This window comes from Tympanuchus pallidicinctus, unplaced genomic scaffold (assembly GCF_026119805.1).
Source record: "Tympanuchus pallidicinctus isolate F22 unplaced genomic scaffold, pur_lepc_1.0 scaffold15, whole genome shotgun sequence".
NCBI lineage: Eukaryota > Metazoa > Chordata > Aves > Galliformes > Phasianidae > Tympanuchus > Tympanuchus pallidicinctus.
In genome coordinates, this window is record NW_026294669.1 from 8,156,228 (window position 1) to 8,171,652 (window position 15,425).

Below are 15,425 nucleotides of genomic sequence, written 5' to 3' on the forward strand. Positions count from 1 at the left end.
TTAGTCTTCAAAAAACAAGTTTTGCAAAGCTTTGGTTTGTGCAGACCTACTGCTTGTACTTCAAAAGCCATGCAAAACCCCTAAAAATCAGGGAACCTTGCCAAAAATTAGATAAAAGTCAAGAATTTGGAAACCATGGAAGTTCTTAACTGTCACATAAGTCTTTTATGTATATAGTCTGTGAAAAATTCATGGTCATATAATTACCAAGTTACTTTTTAACTTATCACACAATCATGGTCCACATAATAGTAATTTCAGTAGTTGATGAGTTGAAGAAAAATCACTTATGCTAAATTAGAAACAAGGTCCATCAGAGAGGGTGAGGGAGAAAAAGGTTACATCTCTAGAAGTCTTAGCTTCCAACTTATAGGCTTCTAAGGCTTCTCAGAAGGCAAAATACAAAAATGGGAAGCAAGAGAGAACCAAGTCCAGAAGGCTCAATAGTTAAAAGCCCACCTGGTAAGGTTCCATTAACAGTGAAAATTCATTAATTTCAGCTGTTTCTGAAGCTGTCTGTGCAGAAACAATAAGCAAGTCTGCATCCACTCACAATCTCACCTACTGGCAACAGTGGATGCACTGTTTCTACATCACAGGAGGTTCTTTCTTTTAAAATCGGGTATCTGTGATTCAGTTGTACCAAAGATTACATGCCAGAAAGGGAAGATCCCTCTTCAGCAGCTCTGCAAATGTTCCACACACAGTTGTTTCCTTTTCTACATGCTATGGATATGGACATCATATTGTGCATCTACTGGTGGCCTTGGATGCCTGCTCTGTATTCTACATTTCCTGCTAAGTCACAGTCACACAGGTAAGCACACTGCTGCTATTTTTCTCTCACCATCTTCATCAGAAATAAATCTACTGACCTGAGCCTGCATCTCTCTGAAACTGTTCTGTTGTTGATTAAAGATGGGATGTTTAGTAAGCAAATCAGACACTTCTTGGATATGGCATCGCCAGTGTTTCCAGACAACGAACATCAAAAATTCAATCTCCATAAATAACGTAATCGACTTAAATGAGGTGATTTAATATATCTAAATTATATATCAATACAAAGCTTTTTTGCTATCTACTTTTGGCTTTTGAGCCCTTGGAGTGCTTCTCCCCACCCGCGGTAAAATGAAGAAATGTTTGTTTCTTAATTAGAACAGAGACTTTCACCTAATCTCTTGATTCCAGGAGCTGGGCTTTAAACAAACACAGAATATTGCAAGGGCCCATAATATAAATAGGGAGAACTAGCAGTACTTTATTACACAGCCTCACATCCTCTAAGCAGGGCCACCTAGGACAAAAATTCACCTCCAAGATTGTTAGCATTTTCCTTATCAGTCAACCCATAAGCAGCAGTTTGGTTGACTCCAGCGACTATACTGGATTTTTTTGTATAGTTCAAAGCTAATGAGGTCTTTTTGTTGTAGAATTCTCCTAGCAATTTCTCTGCTGTCTCCAGCAGTTCATATTCTTGTGAGTTTGGAAAGCATGAAGTAATATGTTTGGAATTATACTGTATATCCCCAAATCATGCCCTCTTATCAGTGACTATTCCTTCTAGAAATTCCAACCTTCTAGTTGGAAAATGATGCTAAGTAACTTCCATGACTTTTACAATGAGTTAAAACATTCCTACAGATAGGCTAACACTTGGGCTATGTTGGAGGCTGTCCAGACTAGTTTGATTCAAATGGCAATTAAAATCACAGCTCATTCACAAAGCAAGCATTAAAAGCTGCCTCCAGCAAGCTCTGCTTCCCATTACTGCTGCTCTCTTACTTGGTGTCTGTGTTACATTTGCATAGTATGAGAAATAAATGTGAAGCTACCTCTTATCTCCTAGATCTGCCTCTATATAGGGAATATAATCACTTTCCAGCTTTCTATCTCTTGTCTATGCTCTTAGGACTTGGTGGGACTCTTTTAGCACCACACACTTGGCTAGTATTACCTATGGCTGCAGATATGCATTGCTTCTCTTATTCAGGCTTTTTGCAAAGTAGAAACCCATCCACTGCTGTAGATGGATTCAGCAGAAATTATTTCCTTTTGCTGATGGGAAGCTGAGCAGCAAGCTCTGTATGGTCAGTGTGGGGCAGAAGCACTGAGTGGCAGCACTGAGTAATTCTTCCACTGGGAAGTACAGCTGCCAGATTTACTTCAGGCACGATTCTACAGGGAGAATAATTAACCTTTCACCAAGATCTTAAAGCCACTTCTCTCTCTAATCTCTTCTGGAAAGGCTCTCTTCTAACTCTCTACTGAAGATTTTTTAAAATACCAGACAATGCCTTTTCTCTTTTGTCAATCTATGTTTTCCTAGCTGTCTGCCTTGTAGTCAGTCCTTTTGCTGTACTCTGCCTTTGTATAGCAGAAAATATCCTGTATTTTTTGATTCAGAAAGCAAGCTGAAATGAGCTGCATGTGCTATATCAGAGCATCACATCAGGACTTACCTGCTTTTATATCTGCAGGTGTATGAAGCAAGGCAGCGTGCTGCGGAACAGAGAAGTGGTGCAATCAGCTTAAGCAGAAGAGTTGAGCTGCTCTTAGCGAGGGTCAGAGTGCTGAACTGCAAGAGAGAGGGAAAAAAAAGTCTGCTTTCAGTACAGTGAAGTGAATTCAGGAGGTCCAAAATCAGATGGTAAGCAGGGCTATTGTGCCTTGTGGTGTCAGAATGCCAGTTATGAGCTACAGACTTGGTGGCAGAAGCAGAATTTCCAAGGCTAAACCAGTTCTTAAGAGACTCTGGAAGACTGAAAGGCTGCTGCACAAATGCTGGATGGTTGAGCAAAGAACTGACTGCTCGCATAGAAGAAACTACAGAAAAGAAGAAAGGTGTTGTGAAAAGGTTAGTTAGGACTATTACTTTAAACACTTTTAGAGAAATAGTTACAGAGAAATAAAAGGCAAAGAAAAGAACAGAAGTCTCTACACTTTGACCTTATTCAGCTCTAGACTGACCTCTTCATGAAGTTTTTCACTTATCTTTCATTTAAGAGTTAGAAGATAAGTATTTTGCTCCATGGCCTATGCAGGGGAGACATGGACATGAGTTTATCCACCAGAACACACTCTGGCGCTAACAGGGAGCCCAGTGCTGGATAATACAAGTCTGACTGTTTCAAGATATGTTTCTCTACTTGGGAACTGGTGTGCTTGTGTTCCATTCTGAAGCTTTTCCACTGAATTCCATAACAAATTCAGTCAATTTCTAAGGCAAAATAAGATTTTTCTAACTGCTAACTCTGCACGTAGGGTATCTGAAAATTGAGCTATGTTTTTTTATGCCTTGTAGTTCATAACACAGCTTTGATAGCAACTGATAATCTGAGATCAGGACTGAACTGCAATTTTATTGCTAAGGCATAAGGGGAGATAGACTGCATCTTGCTTTTTCTGCAGCTATATTGATTATCAAGCTTTTTAGTAATTAAAAAAAAAAAAACAGCAAAGAAGCAAGGAGATAGTAGGTGTTGCCATGGGGAAAGAGTTAATACTGGTGTAGTAACTGCTTCAGTGAGAGCATACCCCAGACACTGCAGAGGAAAACAACTAATTGCAGTAAATGTAATATCATCATTTGATTTTCAAGGCCATCAGATTAACTATCTAAACAGAGTATTTAGGTTAATTTTCAATGATCTCTTTAGCTTGCATAGCAGTATTACTGAGTCTCATCCAAATCCTGTTGAGGTCAAAGTAAAGACTTCTGTTGCTTTGTCTTACAATAAGGCAAAGAATGAAGTCATTTTCTTTTACAGACCTCTTATCTCTAACTATACCCAGCAGTGATAAAATATTTTGTATTGTTAACATGTTTTTCGTAATATAATTCTATTGTTTGAATTCATAGTCTTTATATACATAGTCTTTATATATCTTTATATACAGTCCTCATTCCCTATCCTTTCCTTATTCTCTTCTCCTGGATGTGGTATACTTCTGGTTGTTAAACACAATGAAAATGCCAGCATCAGGCAACAATAATAGGACTGGAAGAAAATTACCTGACATACTGAATGATGTGAGCAATGATGCACCTAATCTGGTTATTTCTGCCTAATATAGTGCTGGTATTTCCATTGCACTGAATGAGAGACATTATAATTACTGGTTACTTTTCAAGCTGTTCCTCTAGGTTCTTTTAAACTAGTTGGAAAAGATGGGATTTTTCAGGGTCTGTTGGAGGGGAGACAGGGCAATAATGCTGGAAAGAGAACATGAGGAAGGCTTACTTTCTAGGGAGGAAGGTGCAAGAAGAGGCAAAGGATGGCATCCCTTAGGCTGGTGTTCTGGAGTTGTGACAAGACATGGCTGGGAAAAAAGCTCCCTTGAGTGAAGTATGAGCCTGCACAGGGGCAGGATTGCTTCTGATTTCATAATCACTGGCCACTTGAACACTGGTAGGAATACAGCATCTTTTGGTCTATTAGAATATCCCCTGACGTTGTGTCCCATGGGACACCAATCCTGTGAGCAAACATTTTCCTCTTGCCATTTACAGCACTTTCAGACCTCGAAGCTGGAACTGATATGACACACTGCCCATGCACCTTTCCCAGCCTGAGGTCCGAGTTCCCTTCCAGCAGCAGATGGCAGTGAAGTTCAACAAATAGGCAAAATAATCTCAGCATATGTTTTTCCTGCTGGCTGGTACTGCTGCAGCTCATTCCTGGAGCTCAGTGCATATTCACAGCCTGCAAGGTTCATTTCCAGAGCATGGAGTACCCGTGGGATGACTAAGGCACATTGAGGGAGAAATATTCATTCATTAGTTGCTGATCTAATCCAAGTCATGTTTATTTGTTTGTGATGATTTTGGTCATAGAAACAGTAGAACATAGAGGCTCTGCTACCATTCCTTTCTTAAATCTGTATTTAAAACCTATGTGTATCTTCACAGATGAGGATGAAGCTCAGTTGCAAGTGAGTAAACTTTCATTCTTTATTATTATATGTTTAGTATTTTGTGCTACATTTGAGAGAATTTGGATATATCACCATGGGTGGCTTTAAAACTTTCATGATGCCATTTCTTTCAGCACCACAAAAGCTGCATGAAAGGGTTAATGATGACTTGGTTTAAAGCCACGAGAACAAAATAATGAAGAGAAAAACTTCTGGAGCTCTGCCTCATACTTTAAATTAATCTTCCTGCTGGTGGAAGGATGGTAGGAGGGGATGTTTGTTTTTTAATTTCCAGCAGGCAAACGATGGAGATGTCAGTGGAGATATTTGATTGCAGCTTTTAAAATCCTTGCCTAAAGTGAAAAAAGGATGAAGAAATAGTAGTGATGTTTGCTTAATGCTTTCAACATGTTAGATCTGTAGCAGTATCAGGAAAGATCGTCCTTCCAGGCTTTGGGCTTTCTTACATCATCACATACAACACCTATCCCTCACATTCACTGCTCAGTGCAGACCAGAGGACCCCACTATGACTCCCCTCCATCACACCCCATCATTACACTGAGGAGCACAGGGCAGCCAAGGCCCAGATCTCTATTTCAAAACCTGTCCAAGACGTAAGCAAGCCCTGGCTGAAACACTCAGCTACTGACAGTGCTGGCTCAAACATAAATGCAGTGGCAGCAGAACGAGAGGAGCCTTGTTCATCTCTCCTTTTGGGCCATTAACACAGCATGGGGTCAGACTCTGTAGCCCTAAGAGTGGAAGAGTGGGACTGCCTGGAGAAAAGAGGGCTTCCAGGTTGCTCTCAGTTCTTCATCACCCTTATTGTAGAAACATAACTACATATTTGCTTTTCAAGCTCACATCTGCACATATCATAGTCTGAATATGCTTTTCATCTTCCAGTTATATTAGAATTTTTGTTTAAAAAATGCACATGACATCCCACTAGACATATTTATAACAAGGAAGGGCACAGGTTTCAATCATGGGTGAAGGAGCAGTGTTCTTCATCTGTCAATCAGTCTATGCTCAAAATACGCTGAGCATCACTTGCTTTTTAAGTTATTTACTGTGACTTATGTATCTGCCAATAAATCTAAAATACAAGTCAAAGAATATACAGTTCAAGTATATCCATAAGTGTAGCAGAAAAGCTTTGCTAACTAGCTCTGATTGCCAAAGCTGATGTCATTTCCTTGTTGAGAAAAATACCGAGATCCATAAATTATTTTTATCACCTCTGGGGCAATGCAAACAGTTTCCTACAGATGCTGAAAGTATTATATGTTTTTTATTTAATATCAGAGCACTACTTTTACACAGCTCTTAAAATATGAGGACAGAGGTACTGCTTGTGTTTTAAGGCCCCAATTCAGCAACATATTAAAACAGATACCTCAGGACCTGACATTAAACACGTGCCAAAGTGCTTTGTTGCATAGTCACAGATTGCTGAACCAGAGCCTAAAGCCTACATCTTTTCCCCACGAAATTCAGAATTTACCTTCCAATTTCTTACAGGGTAAACAAGGCACTTATTCAAACATAATAAACATTTGGAAACATTTTAAGAGGCTTGTCTTCAGGAGATCAGGAGTGAGCAATAGCTCTGGAGGTAAACCCTGATGGAGATAAAAGCTGACGAAACATTTTCTTGCAACAGCCTAACTGGTGTTTATTTAAGGCTTTAGTTATCATTGCTTTCATGAGGAAAATAAAAATACATTGAACACGTTGAGAACATAAGACATGAGTGGTGAACCTCCTACAGAGAACTTTGGAGAAAACACTGAATTCACTTACAGTACATTTGTTAAACATGAGCAGCTCTAATAATGACATTTCATTTAACAATGCCCTTTGTCTTTTCAGTTCATCAGTTACCTATTTCAGTAATGAACTGCAGTCATACCATTCTGATTTTCTCCTAATGTAAAGGCTGAGATCACTTCACTTGCAGTGGAGCATGATGCTATTATTCAGTTTGTGGCTTAGGAAAAAAGCTATAGAATATATCACAATTGTAATTGGCCAACAAATATTAAAGTCTGTGATTGGTAAGGACACCTATAATTTAATTTAGGTTTTAATAGGAACAAGTAATTTTTTTTTATTATTTTTTTTTATTTTTAAGAAAGAAAGAAAAAGAGAAGAAAAAGAAATAAATGGTTGATACTGCCCAGGATATCTATTTCATGAGCAGAGCAGTAGGTGTTCAGCTGGGAAAAAAAATGAGCCATGTGTTAAACGTTATTTTAATTTTTTATCAGCAGTCCATGCATAGAACTTAACAGCAACATCTAGTTAGGATTCATAGTCTCAGAATGGACTTACCTGCACTTTTTAAGGAGGATTTTCTACAGGACTGGAGGAAGTAAGATAAAGTGGGCAACAGCCCACACTGTACTGTGTAAACATGAGGCAGATAAAAATACCACAGGTCTGCATGGTGTGATCCATAATTGTCACGAGGAGCAATGGGGCCTACTTACACTCATTTGCCTACCTCTCTTTTGGGGTTTCTTAAATTTCAAAAGCTTTTTATTACCTTTCCAGCTGCAGGAGAGACATTTGAAGCAGAGTGCTATTTTCACTGCCCTATTTGCCGTGATCCACTCAAAATATTTCCAGAGCTCCCCAAAAAAATTTAATTAGCAAAGGCTGATGTTCAGCACTTCATAATTTTTCCCCAGCTGAACCAAATCTGCACAATTTACAATAGATCTCTGGAAAGCCGCTTTTTACCACATGCTGCATCTATAGATCTCTCTCAATTACCCACAGTAAATTTAGGCATTGTACAAGAGCAAATTTTACAGTCCATGAAGAGATGAAGTGAAATCTAGATGAAATTCATTGTGACAGATTCTCAGTTAGTGCCCTGATGTGTCTGTATTACAGAAGATAGACATTCTATTAGCATGGAAGCTCCCATAATGGACTGTGAATCATTTCAGGTAATAGAGATGCCAACTGGAATGACTGAAAAGCACTATTGAATTCCATTAGAGCTCTTTGTTTTTAAATCAGTCATTTCTTTGAGAATATCCAACTATATACTTCTTGACCCTAGCTGAGAGTAATAATTGTGAACTAATATTACAAAACATTAATCTGAGTTACTGTTCAATTAGTGTTTCTGTTAGAGGGTTATATTTATGCTGCAGACGTGAAGCAGACTGGCTTGTATTACAAATATGTATTTGGACTCAAGCGAGTGCAGAATGCAATTTTCAGTTATATTTCTGTCCCCACTGTATTCAGTCTCATCTCATTAGCTGTAAAAAGACTCGGGTATTGGCTTTTCTTTTTCCGAAGTCATCCTACCAGGGTTAAATAACTATAATCAACAAATCTATAAAGATAAACATTTTTATAAAGGACGCCACAAATAGTCTTCTTTCATTTAGGTGCTCGGTTAATTATGAGCAAAATAACGAACACCATATCCTGCTACCCAAACAGCTCCACCTTATCTATCAATCACGTATGATTTATCAGACTTGATAATTGCTTGGATAATTAACAGAGAACTTGGTTTACTTAGTGTGCTGAAACCTCAGAAATGCCTGCATAATTGCCGTTTGTGTAGTAGATGAAGTTATGAATAATTCTTTCTCACATAAATATGAAGGCTGTGCAGGCAGTGTGCATTTCCTCACCCATCGCCATTAATGCAGATATCATGTCATACAAGTGGTATGGCATTGTCACATGCCTTCTGCTGACTACACACACATAGTTGTAGCAATTAAAATATGTATTTATAAAAATAAGCCAAAAAAACTCCCTCTCTAAGTAATATGAGCTTCCTTCATGAGGAAGTACAGAAGGAAGACTGAAGGAAAATTAGTCTACTCAGTACGGTGGCAACAAGATCTGAATCTCTGTAATATTCTCACATAAATCCTTTGGGAAGACTTTAAAAAGAGTAGGCTCTATATCTTCTGTCCACGATCATCTATTTTCTCATCAGAATGAGCAACATTATCCTTATACGCAGAGTATCTGTGTCTACAGCTTGAAAATGAGACTCTCCTTAATGTTGTAATGACAGGTGTAAGATTAACTTTGTTAGGTGTCTAGCCACTCATGCAAACTAAATTAAATTAATGGAACAAATTTCTCTCATAATTAAGATAAAAATTCATGTCAGCTGTAACCTTGCTGTACACTAATTATATACAAATGATTTATCATCTGCTTCGCCCAGAATATTAATCCTCAACTCATTGATAACTGCAGCCAGTGTTAAGAGATGAGAGTTGATTAACTATGACAGATTGGGCAACCACAGCTCCAAGTGCCTGAACAACCAGTAAAACCAATAATATTCAAACAGCATTTCTTATTTAAAAATGCATTCCCGTGGAAACTGATGCATGTTTAACGAGGGATATGGAGATTATTTCCGTAACGACTGATATTGGAGCAGTGGGAAGAATTAATCGATAACAATTAAGCCCTCAGCCTGGTTAAGCTATGGTTCTATAAAGTGGGTTATATACACATTAGTGAGATACCAGTTCGGGCTCTGCTACACATAATATCTTCATGCAAGACTCTTATTTATTTTTCCTACTGCAGAAAGTATCGCATCGTTTACGTGTTACGTGTTCTTTAACAAAAAGAAGATGAAATGATGCTGCCAACACTCCTTTGAAAGCCCAAATGGAAACTCCAGTGATAATTAAGCTATGGAAAATGGTACCTTGTTATGAAAATGCTGTTCTACAAAAAAAAAAAAAAAAAGAGAGAGAGACAGAGAGAAAAAAAAAGAAAAATCAACTCTTGAAGCATCGTATGTGAAAGAGGATAAATTTTGATCTCCTGAAATATGACATAATACTTCTAATTTATATGACAATTATTAAAATTAACTTGTGAAACCTTTAAGGAAAAGCTCTTACTTAATAGCTGGCATATTTTGGAGAAAATTCGTGGTTAATAATGTATCTTTTAATGAATTAAAAAAAAAATGTAAAGTTGCAGACATTAAAGATTTACAGGTTTGGGCTTGGATATTTTTGGTATTAATTCTATCTCCTCATGACAGCTCTTCTCTTTTATACTAATTGCTCATTGAGACTGCAAGAATTCCTGTCAGAATGAAGGGAAAAAAGTCTTCAGGACCTAGGCATTAATAAGACACAGCAAGCAGCCGGATGAACTAAGTAATATTGCTGTAAATTAATTATCTCCCTGAAAAGTTGGTGTGTCTGAAGCTGAGCTAGGTGTGGAAAAGAAAACTAATTGCTACCATGAAGCTGAAGGCAATTATGAAGTTAGCACAGGGTGGGAATTTCTTTCCAGCCTGGTAAGCTGGACGAGCCATGTGGAATCCTGTTGGGCTTTGGGTGTTGGGGTGAGCAGGGTGAATTCGGTGCGACTCACACCAAAGTGGTGTGAATCTGACAGAAAGGAAAAAAATCAAGATGTTGGCTTGTCTCCTATGGCTGCTCAGTGGCTGGATGTTAGAGTCACCCTCTTTGGGCTGCTACTTAGTGGGGTGACTCCTATTCCTTGGCACATTTCATATAGGCTAAATGTAAGTTTGAACCTTTTCTTGAGCTCACATGTCCCTTAGAATCCACTCACAGTGTTCTCAGACAATGTCTGAACCACAGTTCTCACAAGTAAATATTCTTTTTCTTGATCATGGTCTTTTGCCACCTCCAGTGCCATGAGGGAATTTTTTGTTTCAGACATTTTTCTTTTGTTCCTCAAGAAAAATTACAGTTCCACTTAAATGAAAAAGAAAATAGTAATTTTATGGGAAATAAAAATTCAAACATCTCTTTTTCTACATTTCTAGAAATCTCGGGGCTAATTGCCTTTGAATCTTTAAGTACAGATAATGAGAAGAATCATATGTATATGGAATTGAATGAATGGAAGAGAATATATGCAGAGCAAGTCAAGCACATCATGATACCCAACATCAACATTAATTTGGAGTTGGATATCAACTTTAAATAAGTTAAAATTCCATACATTTTTTCATCTACTTATTCTTTGGGATACACATCTGCTACAAGGCTAATCAACTGTAAGACACTGCTGGTCCTTTATGCCACTGCTAATGAAATAACACGTACATGGTTGAGCAGAGGTGCATTATCAGCATTGGAGGCCAGACACTGCTCTATGCTTTGCTATCAAGGTTCAGAGCAAAAGGACTTGTGGAAAATGCCCATAAGGTCTTTAAGACTATAATAAGAATACATATAAAGAAAGCATGAACGACTAAAGTAGTGCCCCAGGAGGCTGTACTGAAGCAGCCATGGAACAGCCACCACAGAATCGGCTCTATTCAGTTTTCGGGAACATAGTTTCAAGCGAGGACCAGTTCCCATTGCAAGATGGTCCCATTCAACACCATGGCCCTGTTGCACCTGGGATTATGTGGCTGCTCTAGCAGTTGGCACATGTTGCAGTTCATCAGTAGTTACTATTTAATTTTATTCTATTTGAACTCTTCAGATAAAGAAATCCCAGCATGCAAATAGACGCCCGTTTGTCTAGAGCGTGTAAGAGTTAATGAACTGATTTCAGAGCACATACTGCAGAAGGCTGTGGCACACTCCACTTTGCATTGGAAAAGAAGTGAGTTAAAAAGCAAGCAGCACTAGTTAGAGATGCAGTCCTTGCGCACATCTTTTCTAGCAGAAGCTCAGCACAAGCATTTAACAGCAACCTGATCTAAAGCCACGTGCATATTAATTAAAGCTAATTTGGCTAATGGCTCCTCAGTAGGAACTGGGTGCAGAATACACTGCTCCCTCACTTCCATCAGCTGCAGCCACATGTGACACATCTAGATTTACTCTCAGAAGGAAAACACACCACTTTTGACAGAGTTTAACAGGCAAAAGGAAAATCAGATGTCCAAAATGGCTGTTCATGTCCCAAATCTCTTTAGCACAGTGCCTAACTTGGAGCACCTTCTGCCTACTCTGCTCAGCGAGGAGCAGGACTGAATGCTGTCTCTGACTGGTTCCTTGCACTGGTCAGGCTCTGCAAACAATGCAATTATTTCAGAGAAGAAAGTAGTGAGCCCAGCTTTTGCTGCTTCCACTTATTACTGAGGAACATCAAGCCGCACAGCCATTTTCCTGCAGCCATCTTTAAAAAAGGCAATGATCTCCATGTGCTGCTAACCTAATGAGGGCTGTGTGTGACAGAGTCATAGGTATATTTTCTCAGTAGCCTAATGAGGAAAGTGACAGACAGTGAAACAGTTCACACTTGAGTAATTTTCTAGTCATCAGCAACTGCAGTGCTCGTGGTAGCAGAAGCCAGAGAAGGGACACAGATATACAATAAATACGCACTGGCTCCATTGGCCAGAATAAGTTATCACTAGGATAGAGGTCTTGGGGCAAAATCCCTTAGGAAATTTAAACAAAAAGAGTCAATTTAAGGCATCTCTAGCAGTGCATTCAATTAAAATTAAATTTAAAAAGTAGGATCAGCTGCTGGGCTGTTAGGCCACCTGCCCAAAGGAGGAAAAAAATTAGAGATGTAACGAACCTTTACTCCTGATGTCTGCAAGCTGCTAACAAATGGCTGCATTGACCCGCTTTGCACAAGCACCCATTCAGCATAAAGCCGGTTCTCCTTCTTTACCTCCTACCCAAGAAAAGAGAAAACTAGCTGCAGATAGCTCATTATCCACCTTCACAGCAACTCTGCATGAAAAATGCTGCCCTTACATTTTTTAACATGCTGCCACCTTCTTCCAGAGAAATCACTGTTTCTTGAGGGAACATGGCTATAATCTCAGCCTTGGTCCTTCCACTGGTGTAGACCCAAGAGTTGATGCCACAGCTGTGGAAAGCAACTCAATTCTCCAGTGCTCCTGCATCCCATCTCCTCTCAACTCCACCACAGAAGTGGGAAGGAGACACAGACAGGGAAGGTTTTCTACAATGAGAGTGGTGAAGCACTGGCATAGGTTGCCTAGAGAGGTGATGGATGCCCCATTCATACAGACATTCAAGGTCAGGCTGGAGGGGGCTCTGAGTACCTTGACTGAGATGTGGATGTCCCTGTTCACTGCAGTGGGGATGGACCAGATGCCTTTAGGGATCTCTTTCAACTCAAATGATTCTGTGATTCTATGATAACCAGCATGTGTGTGAGGGACAGTTTCCATTAGTTTCCAAGGAGGAATGCCTTCAAGGTGAGCTGATGATATTCCCTGGAAGGGCAGCTATTAGACACAGCAAAGCTCATGCTGCTTTGCCAGGTATTCAGGCAGCAGTGATCTCCCTGCCTGCTCTACCACAGCTCTGTAGTGTTCCACTAAGCTGCTCCGTAGGAGCTGGATGGTGCCCAAATGCCAGCTCTTGCTGCACCAGTGGCACCTTCAGTACCTTTGCTCAATGCTGCTGACAGGGCAAATACGTGGGCTATGGGGTGGATCACAATTTCTCACGGTGATCACATCAGCAATAGATGAGCCCTTGCACAATTAAACCCTATCCTGCAAAAGCAGCCTGTAAGCCCTGCACAGAGCTGGCATTGCAATCTGTTCTCCTGAAGGCAGAGCTCCTGACAGAGCTTTACCAGGTGTTCGTGAGGGAATTTTGACACTTCTGCACCTGTTGCAGCCTGATGGGGATGTGAAGGGCTCATTGGAGCCAGCTGCAGCTCAATGGGCTCTCAATGGGCTTAACTTGCAGCTGGATAAGCCAGTACATGCTAGATATTTCTACTAGACAGAAGGGAACCAGTTGCTCATCTCTCTCTGACCTTCTCTGGAGCTCAGATTCAGTCCCCTTAGAATATTTCAAGGATCCAGAAAAAGAAAGTGACTTTTATGGGCATAGCACAAACATGAAACTACTTTGAATAGCTAACTCTCCACATGGAACTGCTCGTGTGCAATAAAGATGGCAGGGCTTCCCAGTATAAATAATCATTCACTTTTTGAAATCATAAATCATTCACTTCTTGAATTATTTGGGTGTCAGGGGACAAACTGTTAAATCTATATTTAGCATCTAGCTTCAAGTTCTGCTTGATTTTCAGAAGTGCTGCACTTTTCAGCTGGGAAACCTCATACATCAGATCCCTCAAATAAAGTGCTTCATCTTGGATTTATGTGCTTACACTCAAAAAACTCTACCAGCACTTAAGGGTTATCTGCAAAAGAAGACAAAAATTAGTTACAAACTGCACTGAGAGTTTTAAGTATATATATGCATACGGTGGAAGGTATGACATTTGGAAATGTATTTTTTGCTAATTTTTCAAAAAGGCACTTCTTGTAAAATTCTGCCTGGTTTATGGCAGCTGTGCTGGAAGGCAGCAGCCCTGTGTCCAGCACATGGGGCCACAGGTGAACATGGAATTTGCCAAAAAAGCACCAGTCCAGCTAGCTGGGAAGCATCAATGGGATCTTATACAAAGAAAAAGATTTGAAAAAATATAGTATTTAGATTAACATTCATTTTATCTTGTAACTTACTTGGATTGATCCTATCTGAGAGCTCACACATCTGAGGAAAGAAATGTTAATGGTAAAGATGCAGACCTGTGACATGGTGCGACAGATAACTTCTGCTCCTTCAGCAAAATAATGCAGCAGCTGCTTGCAAAAAGGACCCACGTGCTGAATCTGTAAATATGCTCTACCTCTTTTTATGCTGCTGCTGTAATTAATCTAAGAACCTTTAAAATTCCTATCTGATAGTTAGACTTGTTATAGCAACGTATTTAATTCCAGAGCTACATCTTTCAACAGATACTTTTACTTCATTCAAATTACTAATCGTTTAGATTCTCTCTGAAAGTCTTTCCTCCCTTGCTCCCCATGCATGCTTAACCTAATTAACTATAAATGAGAAAAAATGCTATTCACATAAAAAGAAAATGTTAACCTATAAATTATCCAGTGCTCCCTCCCGAGGCTGGCAACGCCTCTTGTAGAAAAGCTCAGATGTTGGTGCAGTATTCTTGGCTTGTTCTCCAGTTTCTGCCACCCAAAATCATTTTATGCAACACATTACTTTGCCATTTTGTACATCTGGCAACATTTACTGATACTAAGTCCTCTCCGGTGTTTTCAAGATTACACGAAGGAGGATTTCCAGGATGATTAATTGGAGAGATAAAATCATTCCTTTACATTTCAAGGAACATTTGCAGAAGACTAATGGTCATTTATGGAAATATGGCCTCTTTATACCCATTAATGTCTTCCAGTGCTCCCTGTAGGTCACACAATTAACCACTCATTTGTGTTTCCTTGCTGCTGTCATTCCAAGTCCTCTTGGTCGTCATCAGCACTGAAAAACCTTCTGTTCCTCCCTACCCAGACCAGAGCCCATTCAGGTCTGTAGAACTGAGCCACCTACACGTCAGATTCCTCGCTCTATAGATTTCTCCTCAAAATCCACTTTTTTTTTTTACATAGCTTTTCAAATGCACTCAGCCAAATTTCACCTTGAAAACCTCTTCCAATCCTTTATTTTCAATTCTTTTGTGATTTTATT

At 39.4% G+C, this 15,425-nt stretch overlaps 1 protein-coding gene across 3 annotated transcripts in view; it reads right to left on the reverse strand.

The window, feature by feature from the left end:
• CCDC93 (coiled-coil domain containing 93) overlaps window positions 1–15,425 on the reverse strand; it is a 56,364-nt gene that overhangs the window by 39,136 nt on the left and 1,803 nt on the right. For all 3 annotated transcript variants that reach the window (XM_052675812.1, XM_052675811.1, XM_052675813.1), the window contains exon 2: window positions 2,463–2,578. The gene's annotated coding sequence lies outside the window, so the exon portion shown is untranslated. The remainder of the gene's footprint in view (window positions 1–2,462; window positions 2,579–15,425) is intronic.